The sequence below is a fragment of the Musca domestica genome, unplaced genomic scaffold (assembly GCF_030504385.1).
Source record: "Musca domestica strain aabys unplaced genomic scaffold, Musca_domestica.polishedcontigs.V.1.1 16, whole genome shotgun sequence".
Classification (NCBI taxonomy): domain Eukaryota; kingdom Metazoa; phylum Arthropoda; class Insecta; order Diptera; family Muscidae; genus Musca; species Musca domestica.
The window spans coordinates 567,505-590,353 of NW_026712219.1; the positions used below are offsets into that span (position 1 = coordinate 567,505).

Here is a 22,849-nt window from a genome sequence, read left to right on the forward strand (position 1 = left end):
CGTTTGTTGTTGACTGAATAATTTTCTCCAAACTGTTTTGAGAGCCACACACACAATTTTCGTTGTGAGTAGAGAAAAGAATCAACACTCTCACACAAACGAAACCCAGAGCAAAATGTTGGGCAGACCCAAGAGAGTAAAAGTATCTCAGAGATACAACATAAAATGAGAATGAAACTGTTTGAATGGTATCAGGGATGGAAATAGTAATGGAAATCGTAAGGGAAATAGTACATTCTCAATTATGAATGATAATTAAGTGGTAAACCAAATTCAAATTGAATCAAATCCGTTTCAGGACAATTCGAGTCCGTCCTTCTGTCTGGTCGGTTCGCACGATAACTCTCTAGGGGAGTATCCGATTTGATCCAAACTTGGTACATCAATATAAAATTGTCAAACTGATATCGAGTTCGGAGATGGGCAACATTGGTCCACTCCCTTTGGTACCTCCCCCACAAAAGGTGACATTTTTTTAAAAGGAAATACTTTACCTCATAGAAAGAGAAAAGATCAATCGATTTTATGCAAATTTTGTAAATTCCAATATTTTTGTTAGTGCGAAAATAGTCGAAATCGGCCCACTGCATTAAGTACGTTCCCCAAAAAGGATCAAAATTTGGATTTATTATAAGTCGGAAAAAATGGGAAATACGAATCCGATTGTCTTCAAATTTCAAACATCCCAAAATTTTTGATGTTTTAGAACCTCCGTCGCAACGGGTCAAAACTTTGAATAATTATACCCTAAGTCATGTGGCTAGAGAGGCTATATATTACTTCATGCGGCCAAAACGTGTCTCATCAAACAGTTAACATAGGGTCTAAGGTTCAAATCCGTTTCAGGACAGTCGATATATAATGAAAAAACTGCAACCATCTATCATTTCTAAGCCATTCATCCGAGAGCTGCTTAAATTATTCCAGTTACAGCTCATTATATTGTTTACAAGCGTACAAAAGCATTTTGGTGAGAATTGTCTAGAAAAAATGTTATTCGTGATGAAATTCAAGCGTCAAAGTGCGATTTCTTTATTTTTTGATGGAAAACCACAATTGGCTATCGTTAGAGCACTCCAGCATTCAAAAGTGGGATACTGATAGCGTAGCCCGACTTCAAAGAAGTGAAAGGAAGAATAATTAACAACAGCAACATTAGCAGAAATCGTTCCAAAAGTAAAGAAGCGACTTATTCAAAACCCGCGACGCAGTGGCCGAAAAATGCCTCGTGAGCTGAACACATCGCAATATTCCATTCGGCAAATATTGAAAAATGAGCTCGGAGTAAAGCCATTGTAATTCCAAAAAGTGCAAGAACTTACACCGCAACAGAAGGAAAATAGACTCAAAAGAGCTAAAGAGTTGCTTCGCTTGGCCGAAAGGGGTGAACTGCCGAATTTGGTTTTCTCCGATGAAAAAACATTCGTTGTCCAGCAGTTTGTAAACAAACAAAATGATCGTGTTTACTTGCCAAAGTGGTCACATGAAAATGTGCACCTTCGGTTGGCCCCCAGAACTCAAGAGCCGGCCATGATGATGGTGTGGGCTGAAATATCGAAATATCGAAAATATTCTGCAGGCTGTATTAAAGCCTTGAGCACGAAAACATTTTGGCCGCAGGACTCAGCACCATCGCACTCAGCTCGCACCACCAAAGTATGGTTACAAAATGAGGTTTCTCGATTCATTTCCAGCGCACAGTAGCCACCTAAATCTTCGGATACCAATCTGTTGAACTATTGTGTCTGGAGTATATTGGAAAGCAAGGTTGGCACTAGAAAATACCAAAGTGTCGATCACCGCAAGCCAGCGCTTCGCCAGGAATGGGTCAAAATACCGCAGTGTGTGACGATTTCATTAGACGTTTCATTAGGCATCAAATTTGAAACAATTCCAGTGAATAATGTCGCTAAAAATCACCAAAATACCGAATATCGGGAGGTGCCGTTACACGGGGCCTATATGAAGACGTGGACCTGCACAGACAATTTTCTGTCATAGACTGTAGTTCCCATCACGAACTCAAATTACATAATTTGAAACTACTACGGTAAATAATGTCGCTAAAATCATCAAAATACCGAATATAGGGAGGTATCGTTATATGGGGGCTATACAAAGACCTGGACCTGCATAGACAATTTTCTGTCATAGGCTGTAGTATTCTTTACAAACTTCAAACATCAAATTTCCGAATATCGGAAGGTACCGTTATATGGGGGCTATACGAAGACGTGAACCTGAGAGGACAATTTTCTGCCATAGGCTGTAGTACTCATTTCAAACTTCAAAAATCAAATTTGAAACAATTCCTATGAATAATGTCGCTAAAGTCATCAAAATACCGAAAATCGGGAGGTATCGTTATATGGGGGCTATATGAAAACGTAGACCTACATTGCCCATTTACGAACTTAGCCTGCCTACTGGCCATATAAACATGTATGCAAAATTTTAGCCTTCTATTTCAATTTGTTCGAAAGATAGCGTGATTACAACAGACAGACAGGCAGACGGACAGACAGATAGACAGACGGACAGTCAGATAGACATACGGACAGACAGATGGACATGGCTAAATCGTCTTAGAATTTTACGCTGATCAAGAATATATATACTTTGTTGGGTCTGACATGAGTATTTCGAGGAGTCACAAACGGAATGACAAAATTAATGTACCCTCCATCCTATGTATGGTAGAGGGTATAAAAATCTATCAACTCCAATGCCAAAGTACCTAACTCTGCAAAATTGTTGCCATCCCCGATAATTGGCATATGTTTTTCCTGTTTTGCGACTGCCAACTTGGTGTGGCGAGAAGTGTTAACTCTCCAAATTCTCACTCACTGCTCTCACTCGACACATTTGCATATGTGTAGAGATATTTTTCGTGTTGAGCAATGGTGAGAGAATAACAGCATATGCCATATGGTTTACAGAAACAAAAAAAAAAAAAAGACAACTCCACCCCCTCAGCCCTCCGCTAAACAAATCAACTTGTTTACAATGCACTCCGTTTGAAGGTGTACAACACAAGCCCAAACTATTCAAGCGTGAACATTTTCAGACCAACCGACCACCATTCATTTAGGGAATTTCCATACTGCCCGGCGCGCCCTATATCCTCGTTCATGTAAAACACCTTCTATTCGCCAGTACTCAGTTCAAAGTAACTGCATCTCTTGGATACTCTTAATCCCAAAACCTGGCATATTTTTGTTGCTCTCTTATAACTCTTTAATGGGCTGTTGGTATCGCTGCGTTTTTGTTGTTCTTATGTTGTGTTTGTTGTTGTTCCTTTAATTATAGAACATTTGTTCGCTGAATTCCGTCGAGCATCAGGAGGTTTCTTTAAGAAGAAACGAACCAACAAAGGAGAAGAAAACAAAACAAAACCAACAACAAGGAAAAAGAGTTCACTGAACCATATTTGCCCCCTTTTGTCAGCGGATTCCATTTGTTTTGTAATTTAAAGCATATTCTTGGATATCCATCCATCCACCTCCTCCCTACACTGCTCCGGCGTTAATTGTTTATAATTAAAACTTTTGTAAATCAGAGGGAAAAAGAACCACGGAACGAATCGAATCGATTTGAATTGAGTTCTTTTATTCGAATAATTATTATTATTGTTTATGGAACTCCTCATCATAATTTTCCAAGATGCAGCAGTGGTGTGGCATCAACATCTTTTGCTCGCTGCAAGCATGCCTGCATTTATGGTGGCGCTTTGTTTACATCTAAATGGGCCGGAGATGGCGGATAATGACCTACGAAGCACACACACACATGGGCAAACGCAGAACAAACCGCTGCCATTGATTACTCAGGAAACCCCTTTTCCTGGATTTCCATCTAATCACTGCTGGTTCACTAAATTTGTACTTTGCTTCGTTAAGGGTGGTGGCCAGGGATGGAAATGTAAATATTCAAAAAGCACGCTGAAGACCACAAGGTCTTAATGTCTTCAATGGACAATAGGCAACCTCATGGTCTTCTGTAGCCCATGTAAGAACTACTGATCTTATATAGACAATACAGACAATAGGAGTCCTCATGACTTCCTATAGCCTTTAGGGAGCCTTCGGGTCTTCTATGGACAATAGATCCTAAGACAATAGGAGATCCCAAGTTCTACTATGGACAATAGAATAGGAACTAGACCTCCAGCTCTCCTATAAACAATACTAGACCTCCAGCTCTCCTATGGACAATAGGAGACCTGTAGCTATGGGCATTACGAGACATGTAGCTCTCCTATGGACAATAGGAGACCTCTTGCTCTCTTATGGACAACAGGAGACCTGTAGCTATGGGCATTACGAGACCTGTAGCTCTTCTTTGGACAGTAGAAGACCTCCAGCTCTGCCATGGACATAGGGAGACTTGTAGCTCTTCTATGGACATCAGGAGACCTGTAGCTCTCCTATGGACAAAAGGAGACCTGTAGCTCTTCTATGGACATAAGTAGACCTGTAGCTCTCCTATGGACAATAGGAGACCTCCAGATCTCCTATGGTCAATAGGAGACCTCCAGCTCTCCTATGGTCAATAGGAGACCTCCAGCTCTCCTATGGTCAATAGGAGACCTCCAGCTCTCCTATGGTCAATAGGAGACCTCCAGCTCTCCTATGGTCAATAGGAGACCTCCAGCTCTCCTATGGTCAATAGGAGACCTCCAGCTCTCCTATGGTTAATAGGAGACCTCCAGCTCTCCTATGGACAATGGGAGACCTCCAGCACTCCTATGGACAATGGGAGACCTCCAGCACTCCTATGGACAATGGGAGACCTCCAGCACTCCTATGGACAAGGGGAGACCTCCAGCACTCCTATGGACAATGGGAGACCTCCAGCTCTCCTATGGACAATAGAAGACCTCCAGCTCTCCTATGGAGAATAGGAGACCTCCAGCTCTCCTATAGACAAATAGGAGACCTTAAGCTCCCCTATGGAGAAATAGGAGACCTCAAGCTCTCTTATGAACAATAAGAGAATTTAAGTTCTACTATGGACAAAAGGAAACCTCCAGCTCTCCTATGGACAATAGGAGACTTCCATCTCTCCTATGGAAAATAGGAGACTTCCAACTCTCCTATGGACAATAATAGACCTCAAGCTCTCCTGTTGAGAATAGGAGACCTTAAGCTCTCCTATGGACAAATAGGAGACCTTAAGCCCTCTATGGACAAGAGAAGACCTGTAGCTCTCCTATGTACAAATTGGAGACCTTAAGCTCTCCTATGGACAATAAGGACACCTCAAGCTCTTCTGTAGACAAAAGGAAACATCAAGCTCTCCTATGGTCAATAGAAGACATCAGGACTTTCTGTAGAGTAAAATCCCAAGGTCTTTTATTTATTGAAGACACTTTGAAGGTCTTCTGTCCCATGGTCCCATCCCTGGCCGTTGTGCTCATTTGATTGAGCATTCCATTCCACACAATTATCGTCATTAATTAATTTTCCATATTCGGAATGAGTTCAATTACAATCGATTGCACCCCAGTGCCCGGTTATAATCACCACCACTTAGTTGAACCAATGCTGCCGGCAACAGCAGAAGCACGTGTTAACACATTTTCTTTTCGTTTTTTCTTCTTTTTGTCTTCGTTTGGGGTGAAGAACGAGGAAGACACAAAAAACGTATTTAAATAAATAAATAAATTTTGATAAACATGTGTATTTCCGGCTGTTCCCCCAAAAAAGGGACCATTGTGGAGGTTCAATGGCCCCGAATTTCTAGAATAATTTTAGTTTAAAACATATATTGAGCAAAATTTGATTTATACTCGATACGATCTCTCCCGAGACAAACTGATCTTCAACCGATTAAACCAATAAAAATATTTTTTGGTAAAACTACAAAATATTGTCCATCCTTTCAAAATTGAAGCAGTCTGTCAATCGTTTAGGGAAATATTAGATTTTATATATTCTTAAAAATTCAAGTGCTAAAGTTCACTGCGAAACATGAAACTAGAAAATTCACATTTTTTTTAAATTTAACCCTACTTTTACACCCCTTCATAGAAGTGACAAATTTCAATAAATTCTTAGTACATTCGAATATTTGCGATATTGCTCAGCAACCTTAATTTGTAAACGAATTATATTTCCTGCCATATGTCATACATAGTCAAACAAGTCTGTAGGATTGTATGTGCGCCGCGATTACTTTTTGTGGAACACCTTTAAATTTTGCAGACGCTACACATTCTTATTCTTATTATTACTGGTGTTTTTGTTGTTATTGTCAAATGAATCAAATGGAATGACATCATATTATCAATAAAAATTAAAACACTTAAAAAGATTGGTTGGCATTGCAAATGACTCAGAGGTGATTCGAATGAGTAGCTCAAAACTGTCTTTGTACAGTTATTATTGTTATCGGTTTATTAACCCCCACTTGAACGGCAAATAAGGCAATAACACATAATTCCGATGTATGGTTGTCTACCAAATTTAAAAGTTTATAAAAATACTAATTGCGATTTGATGAATACTCTTTTTCGGGGGGTAGATATTGCCAACTCATAAGATACAAATGTTGTAAAAAATTCGAAGCCAACAAAAGGTTTCCTATTGTCCATAGCAGAGCTTAAGGTCTCCTATTGTCCATAGAAGAGCTTGAGGTCTCCTATTGTCTATAGGAAAGCTTGAGGTCTCCTATTGTCCATAGGAGAGCCTGGGGTCTCCTATTGTCCATAGAAGAGCCTGAGGTCTCCTATTATCCATAGGAGAGCTTGAGGTCTCGTATTGTCCATAGGAGAGCTTGAGGTCTCGTATTGTCCATAGGAGAGCTTGAGGTCTCCTCTGTCTCCTATTGTCCAGCTTGAGGTATATTTTATCCATAGGAGAGCTTGTGGTCTCCTTTTGGCCATAGGATAGCTTGAGGTCCCCTATTGGGGAGAGCGTAAGGTCTACTATTCCCGATAGGGGAGCTTAAGGTCTCCTATTCCCGATAGGGGAGCTTAAGGTCTCCTATTCCCGATAGGAGAGCTTAAGGTCTCCTATTCCCGATAGGGGAGCTTAAGGTCTCCTATTCCCGATAGGAGAGCTTAAGGTCTCCTATTCCCGATAGGGGAGCTTAAGGTCTCCTATTGCCGATAGGAGTGCTTAAGGTCTCCTATTGCCGATAGGAGAGCTTAAGGTCTCCTATTGCCGATAGGAGAGCTTAAGGTCTCCTATTGCCGATAGGAGAGCTTAAGGTCTCTTATTTCCCGGTAGGAGAGCTTAAGGTCTCCTATTTCTCGGTAGGAGAGCTTAAGGTCTCCTATTTCCCGGTAGGAAAGCTTAAGGTCTATTATTTCCCGGTAGGAGATCTTAAGGTCTCCTATTCCTGATAGGAGAGCTTAAGGTATCATATTTATCGACAGGAGAGTTTGGGGCCTACTATTGGTCGTTAAGGTTTTCTAAGAATAATATATGATCTCAAGGTCTTCTATAGCCAATAGATGATCTCAAGGTTTTCTGGGGACAATAGATGAGCTCAAGGTCTTCTATAGCCAATAGATGATCTCAAGGTTTTCTGGGGACAATAGATGACCCCAAAGTCTTCTATGTGCACTAGATGACCTCAGGAGTTTTATGCACAATATACGACCTTTAGGCCTTCTATGGCCAATAGATGAACTCAACGTCTACTATGGCCAATAGATGACCTCGAGGTCTTCTATGAACAATAGATGACTTTAAGGTCTTCTTTGGACAATATATGACCACAAGGTCTTCTAAGGACAATAAATCTCGTCTAGGTCTTTTATGGAAAATAGATGACCTTAATGTTTTCTAAGGACAATAGATGAAGTCAAGGGTCTTCTGTGGAGAATAGATGACCTCAGGGGTTTTATGCACAATAGAAGTCCTGAAGGTCCTCTATGGCCAATAGATGATCTTAAGGTCTTCTGTGGACAGTAGATGACCTTTAGGTCTTCTGTGGACAATGGATGACCTCAAGGTCTCCTGTGGACAATGGATGAACTCAAGGTCTTCTATGAACAATAGATGACTTCAAGGACTTCTATGGACAGTAGATGACCTTTACGTCTTCAATGAACAATAGATGACCTATGGACAATAGATGACCTCAAGGTTTTCGGTGGAAAAAAGATGACTGCAAACTCTTCTATGTTTCAGTTTAAACATTGTTGTCTTACGCGTATTGATTTCGGATTATCTCATCATATGGCCATGCCAACCCCCTTGTTTGGCTTTTTAGTGTGATAAATCAATTATAGCTTCCAAAAAATAATGACTTCCTGGATAGGACCAAACCAAGACGACCAATTGTCGTATTCGACAATTGAAAGTAAATATTTATTTTGACACATTCGCACCAATGGACCCGTACCAACAATTCAAATAGATCTTCGTTCGATTTCGGTTAGCACTTATGTCACATTACTTTATTTTCTTCCCCCCACCACGAAAATGAAGAGGAATAATGATCTGTCAACAACTACAACAATAACCAAAGAGACAGTAGCTCCGAGTAATTTTGAAAGTAAACAATGCCGGTTATTTTCCACTTTAATCTACTGCGACCCAAGTCTGATTCTAAATTATTGAGGTTGCTATGTCTGTTTGGTGGCTTGTTCCCATGATTATCGAATTTTTGTTTTGATTGCGGACCACTTTGAAAAGAGGGTTTGGTTTTGATTTCAATTTCGTGAAACACATTGTTATTTGCAATGATTTTGTCGTGGTGGCCACCCCAAAACCATTGATTGTTTAAAAAATTTAATTTTTTCTATTGAAATAGAATACCACATAGGGTCGGGGTCGCCATTCCGTTTTGCCGCTATAACTTATTATGATTATTTATATTTGGCATATTTAAATGGAGGCCAAACGACCGACCGACCGCCCGTGTGTTTTTTGTGTGGTGTGTGTATGTGTGTACATAGTACGTCTGTCTGTCTGTCTGTCCATTCAGCTATCCATCCATTCATCTTTTCATCCATATGCTAAGCGACAGACAGTTTGTCTCTCTGTGTGCGCTATTGTCTTGAAGTTTCCCATGACAAATTTGTTGTCTATTTTCAATAGTTGCTGATGCTGTTGTTTTTGGGATAAAAGATCACATTCTACGGCTTTTAACTGACTGGCGGCACGCCCTAGTCTATTTTCTTTCTTTGTGTGTTGAAACCAAACGCAATCACACACACACATAAACAAATCCAATTTCATTTACTTTTTCTTTCGTTGACTTACTTTTGATAGGAAAACTGAAAAGATATCTTCCCTCCTGATGACCTTCCCTATCATCATCGGCCTGTTTGCCTGTTTGGGGAACCTACCATTTGTCCCTGAAATAGAAAACAAAAAGGAATCATGCCAAGGATTAGGCCCGGAATTATTTATCATCTTAAGATGACAATGTCAAGTTGAAAAGGAAACTGCAGACGATGGCAACAGTTCTTCTTCAAAAGGAAATAGTTAATCAGATTAGTCAATGATTTATTTAATAAACAAATGATGTTGATATGGGGAGATTTAAAGTCAAGCCAATTGAGCGTAGAAAAATGTGGCATTGCAAAATTGGCAATAATTTAGAATTGAATTTGAATCCTTTCTACTTATCTGGACTACTTATACAAAATAGGGAGGTATTTAATTTTAGCAATCAAAGGAGGAATTATAGATAAAAAATTAGAGTTTTTTGTTCTTTGGCAGAGTAAAATGGGCAATAGATGACCTAAAGGTGGTCTATGGACAATAAATGACCTTAAGGCCTTCTATGGGCAATAAATGACCTTAAGGTCTTCTATGGGCAATAGATGACCTTAAGGTCTTCTATGGGCAATAGATGACCTCAAGGTCTTCTATGGGCAATAGATGACCTTAAGGTCTTCTATGGGCAGTAGATGACCTTAAGGTTTTCTATGGGCAATAGATGACCTCAAGGTCTTCTATGGGCAATAGATGTCCTTAAGGTCTTCTATGGGCAGTAGATGACCTCAAGGTCTTCTATGGGCAATAGATGACCTTAAGGTCTTCTATGGGCAGTAGATGACCTCAAGGTCTTCTATGGGCAATAGATGACCTTAAGGTCTTCTATGGGCAGTAGATGACCTTAAGGTCTTCTATGAGCAATAGATGACCTTAAGGTCTTCTATGGGCAATAGATGACCTCAAGGTCTTCTATAGACAATAGATGACCTCAAGGTCTTCTATGGACAATAGATGACCTCAAGGTCTTCTATGGACAATAGATGACCTCAAGGTTTTCTATGGGCAATAGATGACCTCAAGGTCTTCTATGGGCAATAGATGACCTCAAGGTCTTCTATGGGCAATAGATGACCTCGAGGTCTTCTATGGGCAATAGATGACCTCAAGGTCTTCTATGGGCAATAAATGACCTCAAGGTCTTCTATAGACAATAGATGAATCTGTGATAAAATGCGAAATAAGTATCAGATTGTCTAATAGTTTTATATACCACAATAATTTCAGAAAGGCAAGTTCCGATGTGATAGTGATACATATCGGCCTGCCCCTTCTGGCTGAGGGTATACATCTGTCGGCAAAATCTACTAATACTTTTTTAACTTCTTATTTTTCGATTTTGATTGACACAAATCGGTTTTGAATCGCACATTCGTTGTCTCTAGAAGTTTTCCATTTTTAAAATCTTCAGATTGAAATCCTTTCGCTAAAGAAGACCAGAATTTGGCCTCTTCTTAGTAAAATAGACAAGTCTTTTCTGTTTCTAGAAGCGCTTGTTCAAAGTGATGATAGGCTTGAAAAAATTATTGAGGTTTGAAACAAATAAATATACTCTTCTTACAGTTATTCAACTCAGTGGCCAATGTCCAGGTTGTTTTCTCTCTTTCTACTTATCTTCTTATTTTTTTCTCCTCTTATATTTTCATTAAAAGAGAACATGTAATAACAATAATTTACCTAAATTGTGGAATATCGATATGAATAACATGGCAAATGAAAATGACTGTTGCAGCGCAGTGGCAAATACCGGTTCCATGGCTTCCATATGCCAAGTGTTTTAAGGTGCGCTCGTTGATTTTTACAAGCTTTTAAGCCAGAAATGACTTGGGTCTCTAGTCCACTTTTTTCCACAAACTGCATTGCCCCGCACCGTAAATGCAACCAACATCGGGGTTTCTAATTGTTTTTACATGCATTTGATTAATTATTGTTATTATTATTGGAATTGGAATTATCGACAAGCGTATATCTGTCACGTTGCGATCGGGAGTGAGTTGTTGTACCCCCATTTAATGCAACTAATAAAATTGTTAAATCACGTACCGGCCATAAACTTTAAGTGCAGAAAGAAAGCAACACACAAACATTTTAATAGAAATTGATTTCAAAATCAAAAATGAAAAAAAAAAAAAAAAAACATAATGTTGGAAAAATGTTGTGAAAATAAAAAATTCTTTCAATACTTTCATTGAGTTTTGAGTGCATGCATGTATTTCTATACCCTCTGCCACACATAGTAGGGAGGATATATTAGGTTCGTCATTCAGTTTGCAACTCATCGAAATAATAATTTTAGATCTAACAAAGTATGTATATTTTTGGTCAGAGTAAAATTTTAAATTTAATTTTTTTTTAAATAACGCAAAATTAAAAACGAATAAACATAGGAAGTTAAACTTTTGCACAGATCAGTTTTTTGCAGGCAAATCACGTTCGAAGATGGGCTATATCGGCCCACTATATCTTATAGCCCCCAAATAACAATATGCTTCTATATTCGATATTTTGATGATTGTAGCGAAATATTTTGAATGAAATTGTCTGAAAATCCACAAAAGGAGTTCCTTTTGAGAACTTTACCCCCTGGAAGAGTATTGTCTATATAGGTCGTATATCCCCCATGTAACGATTTTAGCAACATTTTTCAACGGAATTGTCTAAAAATCAATACTAGAAGTTTTTTCTAAGAACTTCGACCCCTGGAGGAGTATTGCCTATATAAGTCCATGATATCGTATAGCCCACATACACGGGTATCCCTGATATTCGAAAATTTGATGATTTGGGGGACATTACTCACCGAAACTGTTTAAAATTTCGTATTTGAAGTTCCTAATACAGCCGGTGACAGAAAATTACTCATGCAGGTCCAGGTCCTCGTATAGCCCCGATATAACGATACCTCACTATATTCGGTATTTTGATGATTTTACCAACATTATTCACCGGAATAGTTTCAAAATTGGTGTTCTTGAAAATCCTTAAAAGGAGTTTCTTTTGAGCACTTTACTCCCTGCAAGAGTATTGTCTATAGAGGTCCACGATATCGTACATCCCCCATGTAACGATACCACCCTATGTTCGGTGTTTTGATGAAAAATCTACGTTATATCCCTTTAAATATCCTTTAAAAATATCTTTTAAAAAATCTTTATAAATCTACGTTTATAGTCCTTTAAATATCTTTTAAAAAATCTTTAAAAACCCACGTTTATAGTCCTTTAAATATCCTTTAAAAATTCTTTAAAAATCCACGTTTATAGTCCTTTAAAAATTCTTTAAAAAATCCACGTTTATGATCCTTTAAATATCCTTTAAAAATTCTTTAAAAAATCCACGTTTATGATCCTTTAAATATCCTTTAAAAATTCTTTAAAAATCCACGTTTATAGTCCTTTAAAAATTCTTTAAAAATCCACGTTTATAGTCCTTTAAAAATTCTTTAAAAATCCACGTTTATAGTCCTTTAAAAATTCTTTAAAAATCCACGTTTATAGTCCTTTAAAAATTCTTTAAAAATCCACGTTTATAGTCCTTTAAAAATTTTTAGAAAATCCACGTTTATGATCCTTTAAATATCCTTTAAAAATTTTTTAGAAAATCCACGTTTATGATCCTTTAAATATCCTTTAAAAATTCTTTAAAAAATCCACGTTTATGGTCCTTTAAATATCCTTTAAAAAAACACGTTTATGGTCCTTTAAATATCCCTGAAAAATTCTTTAAAAAAACACGTTTATGGTCCTTTAAATATCCCTTAAAAATTCTTTAAAAAAACACGTTTATGGTCCTTTAAATATCCTTTAAAAATTCTTTAAGAAATCTACGTTTAAAGTTTTTTAAATATCCTTTAAAAATTCTTTTAAAAATCCACGTTTGTAGTCCTTTAAATATCCTTTAAAAAATCTTTAAAAATCCACGTTTATAGTCCTTTAAATATCCTTTAAAAATCTTTAAAAATCCACGTTTATAGTCCTTTAAAAATCTTTAAAAATCCACGTTTATAGTCATTTAAAAATCTTTAAAATCCACGTTTATAGTCCTTTAAAAATCTTTAAAAATCCACGTTTATAGTCCTTTAAAAATTCTTTAAAAAATCCACGTTTATGATCCTTTAAATATCCTTTAAAAATTCTTTAAAAATCCACGTTTATGGTCCTTTAAATATCCTTTAAAAATTCTTTAAAAAATCCAAGTTTATGGTCCTTTAAATATCCTTTAAAAAATCCACGTTTATGGTCCTTTAAATATCCTTTAAAAATTCTTTAAAAAAATCCACGTTTATAGTCCTTTAAAAATTCTTTAAAAAAATCCACGTTTATAGTCCTTTAAAAATTCTTTAAAAAATACACGTTTATAGTCCTTTAAAATTCTTTAAAAAAATCCACGTTTATAGTCCTTTAAAAATTCTTTAAAAAAATCCACGTTTATAGTCCTTTAAAAATTCTTTAAAAAAATCCACGTTTATAGTCCTTTAAAAAATCTTTAAAAAATCCACGTTTATGGTCCTTTAAATATCCTTTAAAAAAATCCACGTTTATAGTCCTTTAAAAATTCTTTAAAAAATCCACGTTTATGGTCCTTTAAATATCCTTTAAAAATCCTTTAAAAAATCCACGTTTATGGTGCTTTAAATATCCTTTAAAAACCCTTAAAAAATCCACGTTTATGGTACTTTAAATATCCTTTAAAAATTCTTTAAAAAATCCACGTCTATAGTCCTTTAAAAATTCTTTAAAAAATCCACGTTTATTGTCCTTTAAATGTCCTTTGAATATCCTTAAAAATTGTTTAAAAAATCCACATTTTTAGTCCTTTGAATATCCTTTAAAATTTGTTAAAAAAAATCCAAAGCAAATGAAAAGTGACAGCTCTAAGCAACTTGGTTTATTTCCAATAACAAAACCAATAACATTGGCTTCTATGACAACCAAAACCGATAAAATTCTAATTCGAAAATAAAACCGATAACATTGATTTTCATGACACCAAATCATTTTTTCTTGTCGTTTTTAAAACCAATAGTGACAAAATTGGTTTCTATGACAGCCCTAATTATTCACCGATTTATTTTTTTCATGTTTCGCATTTGAATATTGTAATGGCTTATGACAAAAGTTGCCTATGCTGGTCCACGCCAATATAACGGCGACTTCCTATATTCGGTATTTTTAGGATTTTAAGAGAATTTTTAACGGATTTTATATTTTTGAAAATTTCCAAATTAGTTCCAAATGGTGGAGGGTATTCAAATTTCGGCCCGGTCGAACTTACTGCTTTATTTACTTGTTTTCAGTTCATGCGCCGGCGGCACATTCACTTTTTCTTGTCTTCAATTTAATGTCGTCCCCGAGATTTATGTTGCCTTGCACAATCTAATGTAGTGAGTCTTTTTGTGCATGTGTGTGTTTGTGTTTCTTTCAATTAAACCGAAAAGAAATCTAAATAAATTTATAGTTTATGTGGCGTATTCAATGTTTAGAATTTCATCAATAAACTAAATTTTGTAATTTACAACCACAATGCGTTTACATTGCGGCCAGTAGTCGGTCGGACAGTCCAGTGTGACCATGGCTGCTGCTCTGTGTTCGGCTGCCTTACAAAGACTTTCATTAGATCATCGATCAAATTTCAAAATAAGAAACAAAAAAAAAAAAATAATAGTGAAATATTAACTATGCGAGCCGCCCAGCCAGCCAAGGCAATAAATGGCGTGAAGTTGTTGACACTTAATAGCCAGTCGTATTTTAGAGGTTCTTCGAATGGAAATAATGGAAATTGAGACATCATCTTTCTATTTCTCAATGGTCACTTTGGAATTTAATAAAAAAATAAATAAATAGAATTTTAAAGTTTCAATTTTTTTGACTTGTGTGAAAATCTATTGGAAATCCGCAATGGTGAAATTCTGAAAATATGCTAGAGAGCGGTCTGTTCAATATAAGAAAATTATTCGCTGCATATTTAAACTCGATTTTGCAAAGAAGAAATTATTTACTTTTTTATTTCATAAACCAAAGGAAGATGTGTAATATCAGCTAAAAGGCCCCCAAATCGAAAAGTGACTGGCCTATGACTTCGATAGCCTAACGAATGACATAACTGAGGTCTTGAATCGACATTGTGGTTTTGGCGTAGGCCTTATCTTTCACGTTGCTCCGAATGGAAAGAATCGCAAGGTGTTACTTTTCTTAGGAAACAAGTTAAAAAGTACCAATCGATTTTGCCGACAGACCCATACCCTCAGCCAATATTCGAGTATTTATATATATTTTGACTTTTTTTTAGAATTATTCAAATTGTTGACCCTCTATCGAGAAGGTTCCCAAGGAATGGTCCAATATTGTCCATTTCGTAGCCGTCCTAAATAAATATGATATAAATATGGCGACGTGTCAGGTTAGGACTATATCAACTAAAATATTGAAAATTTTGACCCTTTGTGGGTGAGGTACCAGAAGGGGTCCGCAACTATATATCATCTTCACAATAGATCTTGCGTTGGCAAAAATGTTTGGATGTGTGAAATTTTAAGAGATTTGGATGTTTATTTCGCGTTTTGTTCTTCAAAATCTTGAACCCTACATGGGGGAGATACCAGAAAATATGGTCCGATCTCTAACATCTTTTAAACAGACCTTGTGTTGATGGAAATATTGAGATACTGATGGAATATGATGTTGATTTCGCTTTTTATGACTTCATGGATATTCAAAATGTTGACCCTTTGTGGGAGTGGCACTTGACGGAGTGGACCAATATTATCCATTTTGGCCCGAGACCTAAAACTGACGCAAGTATTAAGATTTGTAAAATTAGAGTAAAATTGGATTATTGCTTCCCTTTCTATGCAGAGCTCCATAGATATTCAAAATTTCGAAGCTGTGGTCCGACAAATTCCATCTTCCCATCTGGTCTTGTGTTGATAGAAATATTGGTATGTGCCGAGTTTGAAAATAATCGGATGTTCATTTCGCATTTTTATGAGCTTCATAGTTATTCAGAATTTTGAAACCTTAGTGGCGGAGGTACCAGAAGTAATGGACAGATATATTCCATTTGAACACCTGATTATGTGTTAATAGAGATATGGGAATAAGTGAAATTTGAAGAGAATCGGATGTTTATTTCGCATTTTATAAGGCCTATATTGATTCAAAATATTGACCCTTTGCTGGGGAGTTGGGGAGAAGGAGTTGTCCTACAAACTCCATGTTCCTATCTGGTCTTGTGTTGGTAGAAATATTTGGATGTGCCAGGTTTGAAAATAATCGGATGTTCATTTCGCACTTTTATGAGCTTCATACTTATTCAGAATTTTGAACCCTTTGTGGCGGAGGTACCAGAAGTAATGGACAGATATATTCCATTTTAACACCTGATTATGTGTTGATAAAGATATTGGAATGCGTGAAATTTGAAGAGAATCGGATGCTCATTTCGCGTTTTATTAGCTTCATAATTAGGCAAAATTGTGACCCTTTGAAGGGGAGGTACACGATGGGATCCGTCGATATTGTCCATTGTCGCACCAGACATAGCACAAATACAAATATAGAGATTGGCAACATTTGAACAAAATTGGATGATCCGTTAAAATTATTTTCTGTTTAATTTTTGAACCTTTGGTGGGGGAGGTACCAGAATATTACATCTTCACATCTGATAATGTGTTGATAAAAATATTGGGGGTGTGAAGATAATCGGATGCTTATTTCGTGTTTTATAAGGGTTATAATTTTTCCATATCGTCCACCAGACACAGCACTGATACAAATGTAACAATATTTGAAAAAAAATTGAACAAATTTAGATCTTGTTGTGTGCGGAAAATTATTTTCTTTGTAAATTTAGATCTTTTGTGGGGGAGGTACCGAACTTGATCGAAGTTTGATAATAACATTACGATCTACCAAGTTTGAATCAAATCGGATACTGTCTTCGAGATTTTTCGTGAGCACCAGACAGACGGACGGACGGACAATGTCCTGAAAGGGATTTGGTCCAAAGGGTCTAAAATCGTTATTCCAATGATGCAAGTTTTGAATGATATATACCCTCTCTAGCCGTATGACTGATAGTATAACCAGTAAAAAAGCAAAAAAGTTCAAACGGGCCTAACTTTTAATACCCTTCACCATTTGGATGGAATTTGAAATTTTTCAAAAAAAAAAAAAAAAAACGAATACTACCGTTACATGGGGACTAAACGAAGGCATGGGTCTGCTTACGAAATTTTGTGTCATTGGCTGTAGTACCCATTACGAATTTTAAATGCAGTATTTAAAACGGTTCCAGCGAATAATTTTGCTAAAATCATTAAAATATCGAATATCGGGAGGTACCGTGGGCCTGCATATCAAATTTTTTGTCATAGGCTGTAGTACCCATTACGAACTTTAAATATGAAATTTGAAATAATTCCATGAAATAATCATGAAAATAGCGAATATCGGGAGGTACCGCTATATGGGGACTTTACGAAAACGTGGACCGACATGGCCCATTCACGAACTTAACCTGCCTACTGGTAAACTATGCATGTATGCAAAATTTTAGCCTTTTATCTCAATTCGTTCGAAAGATAGCGTGATTACAACAGACAGACGGACAAACAGACAGACAGACGGAGGGACTTTGCTAGATCGTCTTAGAATTTTAAGCTGATCCAGAATATATACACTTCGTAGGGTCTATTATGAATATTTCGAGGAGTTACAAAGGGAATGACATAGCTTATATACCCTCCATAGAATGGTGGAGGGTATAAAAAAAACGCAACTGGGATTCTCCTATTGCCGTTGTAGCCAGAAATGCCTTCCTATACAATTTCGACAGGGGTCTAATAGACTATTCAGAAAATATCTACAAATTTACCAATTCGGGCCCACCGAGATTTTCTCTACCAAGGAGGTCAGAATTTCGTCAACAACCTGATGAACCTCTGGGTGTCGTTCATATATTGAATATAGAATATAATAGAATTTAAAACTGATCCAGAATATATATATATACTTGGTAGGGTCTATTATGAATATTTCGAGGAGTTACAAAGGGAATGACAAAGCTTATATACCCTCCATAGAATGGTGGGGAGTATAAAAAAACTCAACTGGGATTCTCCTATTACCGATGTAGTCAGAAATGCCTTCCTATACAATTTCGGCAGGGGTCTAATAGACTATTCAGAAATTATCTACAAATTGACCAATACGGGCCCAACCAGGAATTCTCTACCAAAGGGGTCTGAATTTTGTCAACAGCCTGATGAACCTCTGGGTGTCGTTCATATATTGAATATAGAATATAATAGAATTTAAAACTGATCCAGAATAGTATATATACTTCGTAGGGTCTATTATGAATATTTCGAGGAGTTAAAAAGGGGAATGACAAAGCTTATATACCCTCCATAGAAGGGTATGGTGGAGGGTAAAAAAAAATCAACTGGGGATCTCCTATTACCGATGTAGCCAGAAAGGACTACCGAGACAAGTTCGGCAGGTGTCCAAAAGACTATTCACAAAATATTTACAAATTGACCAATTCTGGCCCAACCAGATTTTCTCTACCCACCCTTGGTAGAATTTCTTCAACAACCTGATGAACCTCTGTGTGTCGTTCATATATTGAATATAGAATAAGAATTTAAAACTGATCCAGAATATATATACTTGGTAGGGTCTATTATGAATATTTCGAGGAGTTACAAAAGGGAATGACAAAGCTTATATACCCTCCATAGAATGGTGGGGAGTATAAAAAAAAAAACTCAACTGGGTGTCTCCTATTACCGATGTAGCCAGAAATGCCTTCCGAGACAAAGTTCGGCAGGCGTCCAAAAAACTATTCAGAAAATAACTACAAATTTACCAATTCGGGCCCACCGAGATTTTCTCTACCAAGGGTGTCAGAATTTCTTCAAGAACCTGATGAACCTCTGTCCTCTGTTCTGTAAAAAGTCGACGTATTCTATATTTAAGATACCTTCATAGATCGTCTATAGTTCAGAGAAGTTTTCAAGGTTTGAAGGGATATATAGACGACCTTCTGCTGGTCTGAAATAAATTGAAAAACTTCAAGAAGTTTTCTGAAATATGATTAAAATATATCTTGTGATATTTGTGGGGGGGGGGGGGTCTAATGTAGAACTTTTATGAATAGAAAACATTCTGTGAGCTTCTTATTCTCAGTAAACCTTTTGCATAACTTCTATATCCTGAAGGGGTTTTAAAGATCGTTTGCTAATAGTATAACTTTTGATGGTCTTCTATTAAACTACAGCATTCTAAAAAAATACTCTCTCCTGTAGGTCTTTTGCAAATATTGCTGTTTACCCTTTTTAGCCCTGCAAGGAGTCTTGATAGTCCTTTGAAAAATATTTTTAAAAAAATAAATATCTTATAAAATATTACAAAACCCATTATTATCTCTGCTATATTGGCTACGCTAATCAAAAAACAAGTAAAAAAGCAGTAAGTTCGGCCGAACCGAACTTTGAATACCCTCCACCATTTGGAACGAATAAGAAAATATTCAAAAAAATAAAATCCATTGAAAATTTTGTTAAAATCTTAAAAATACCTAATATCGGAAGGTGCCGATTTATGGGGGGATATACGCTATTGTGGACCTATATAGACAAATCTATGTCTGGGGGTAAAGTACTAACAAGGAACTCCTTATGTGGATTTTCAGATAATTCCATTGAGAATTCTCTGTCGGGGGGTAAAGTGCTCACAAAGAACCCCTTGTGTACAAAGAACCCCTTGTGACCATTCCGTTGAAAAATATGGCTAAAAACATCAAAATACCGAATATCGGGGGATATAAGATATCGTGAACCTGTATAGACAATTCTCTCTCAGGGGGTGAAGTACTCACAAGGAACTACTTGTGAATAAAATCATCAAAATACTAAATATCGGGGGTACCGTTATATGGAGGCTATACGATATTGTGGACCTATATAGATAATTCTCTGCCGAGGTATAAAGTACCCACAAGGAATTACTTGTGTGGATTTTCAGACAATTCCATTGAAAAATGTGGCTAACATCATCAGAACACCGGGGGTACCGTTATATACGATATCGTGGACCGATATACCCCATCCTCGAACTTGACCTGCCTGCAGACAAAAGAGAGATCTGTGCAAAATTTTAGCTTCCTATCTTCATTCGTTTAGACTGTAGCGTGACTACAACAGACGGACAGGGCTAAATCGTCTTAGAATTTTACGCTGATCAAGAATATATATACTTTGTTGGGTCTAAAATGATTATTTCGATGAGTTACAAACGGAATGACGAACTTAATATACCCACCATACTTTTTTTTTGTGGAGGGAATAACAAAAAAAAAAAAAAAAATAAAACATCTTGTGTAGATTCTACATTTGATTAAGGTCATTTGATATTGTTTTCCCTTTTTTGTCGCTCAGACAGGAAATTGTGTCTCCCCCTATCATGCTCCCTGCGACAAAAACAAATATCTATAACTGGAATTCTAACATTCCTGCAAAAAGCGATTAAAAACAAAATCGTTGATGCATCGCTTGAATGGCAATGGAAATGAAATATGACAAGAAAAGTCGATCAATTCCAAGTGAATTTGATGTAGGCCCCTCTTCATCAAATTCGTACTCGTAGGCAAGAAGAAGTATTTGAAATTAGAAGATATTTCAGTAACAGCAACGACAACAACAAAAAGACCTCCACTACCAAAACTGGAACAATTTCTATGGTTCAATTAAATGAACTTTTCTTGATGATGATGATGATGACGATGTGTGGCGTTTCCTATGACCAAACTGGCCTAATTGAGAATGCGTGCGTGCGTGTGTACCATCGTTTGTACGTAGTGACGACTCTGTGGTGTTGCCCAGAGGCAGTGGCCAAATCAATTCATCCATCATTGCAAGCATTGCATCCAGTCATCCGTCCATCCAGCCAGCAATCCATTCGAACATTTGTACACCAACGACCGACCAACTAACCAAGTAGTCAGCCAAGCGCAGAGCAATCTATCGTTGGCCTCCATTAGAATGCGTTTGTCGTAATTTAAAGTTTTGAGTTTTTTATTTTGGTTTTCGCTTTTTTTAAATACTCAAAAAAAGAGATGGAAATAATTTTGTGTCTGTTTGTTTGTTGTTTTTTTAAATGCACAACAAAATCCAAAAATAAAACAATAACAACAAATAGACGAATACGAAAACATAACGCGAACACAAGTTGTTTATGCAACAATAATTTGTGTGTGTGTGTGGATTGCCAGCCGCTTTGGACCACTGACTCTACCGGCAACATGCTTCGAACATGGTCTTGTGAGCAGCGGATCTCTAAACAGTTTTAAGTTTCAGAAATAGTTTCTGTGTGTTTTGCTGAAAAAAAAATAAAAATATTTAAAAAATATGTATACTCGGATCACATTTTGCTGGCAGCCGGACAAAGTGGCAGCAATGCCGCACTAGGTTGTTGTTGCTGTTGTCGTTGTTATAATTACTTAGTAATGCAACGGTGATACAGCGAAACCATCTACTCAGTGTTAAGTTTTCAGTATTCACTGTTTTATGCCCTCAGCCATATGGCTAGAGAGGATAAATTTAATTTGGGCAAAACGCGCCTCATCGAAATAACGGTTTTAGACCGTAAGTCTCTTTGGACCAAATTCGTTTCAGGACGTTTGGAGTCGATATAGAGGTGACCGTCCGTCTGTCTGGCTGGTGCGCACCATAACTCTCGAAGGGAATTTCCGATTTGGCCCAAACTTGGTAATATTATCGTCAAACTTAGACCGAGTTCGGTGATGGGAAATATAGGTACACTCATTCTGGTACATCGCTCACAAAAGCCCGAATTTTTCAAAAAATATTTTCCTACACAGAAAGAGACAGGATAATCTGATTTTTCTCCAACTTTGTAAATTCCAATATTTGCATCAGTGCAAGGCCAGGTGCGAAAATGGACAATATCTGTCCGCTTAATCAAGTACCTCCCTCACAGAAGGTCTTAATTTTTATTAATTATGAGCTATAAAGTGAAATGTAAGAGTTCGATGGTCTTCAAATCATATTAATTTTATTAAACCAAGGTCTGGTATGAAGATGGAATATATCGGTCCACTCTTTCTGGTACCTCTCCCGGAAAGGGTCAAAATTTTGAACATCATAAAACACGAAATTTCCATCCGATTCCCTTTAAACTTGGCACAATTCAATACTTCTATCAACACGAGAGTAGTTTTAAAGTCCATAGAGCTGGAACCATTCCTTCTGGTACATCATCACAGAGGGTCAAAATTTTGAATATCCATGACGGAACCATGAATAGCCTTATAAAAAGCGAAATTACAATCCGATTCAATTCTGACTTGGCACAACAAAATATTTCTATCAACACAAGATCTATTATAAAGATGGTAGAGATCGACCCATTCCTTCTGGTACTTCCACCCATTCCTTCTGGTACTTCCACAAAGGGTCAATGTTTTGAATATCCGCGAAGCTCATAAAATGCGAAATCAACATTCGATTCCATTAGGACTTGGCACATCTCAACATGTCCATGGGCAAATGAACTATTATAAAGATGGTAGAGATCGGACCATTCCTT

General features: G+C 36.9%; 1 protein-coding gene across 2 annotated transcripts in view; it reads right to left on the minus strand.

Annotated features, from left to right (window-relative positions):
• LOC101889778 (uncharacterized) overlaps positions 1-22,849 on the minus strand; it is a 322,816-nt gene that overhangs the window by 91,580 nt on the left and 208,387 nt on the right. The gene's annotated exons all lie outside the window — the stretch shown is intronic.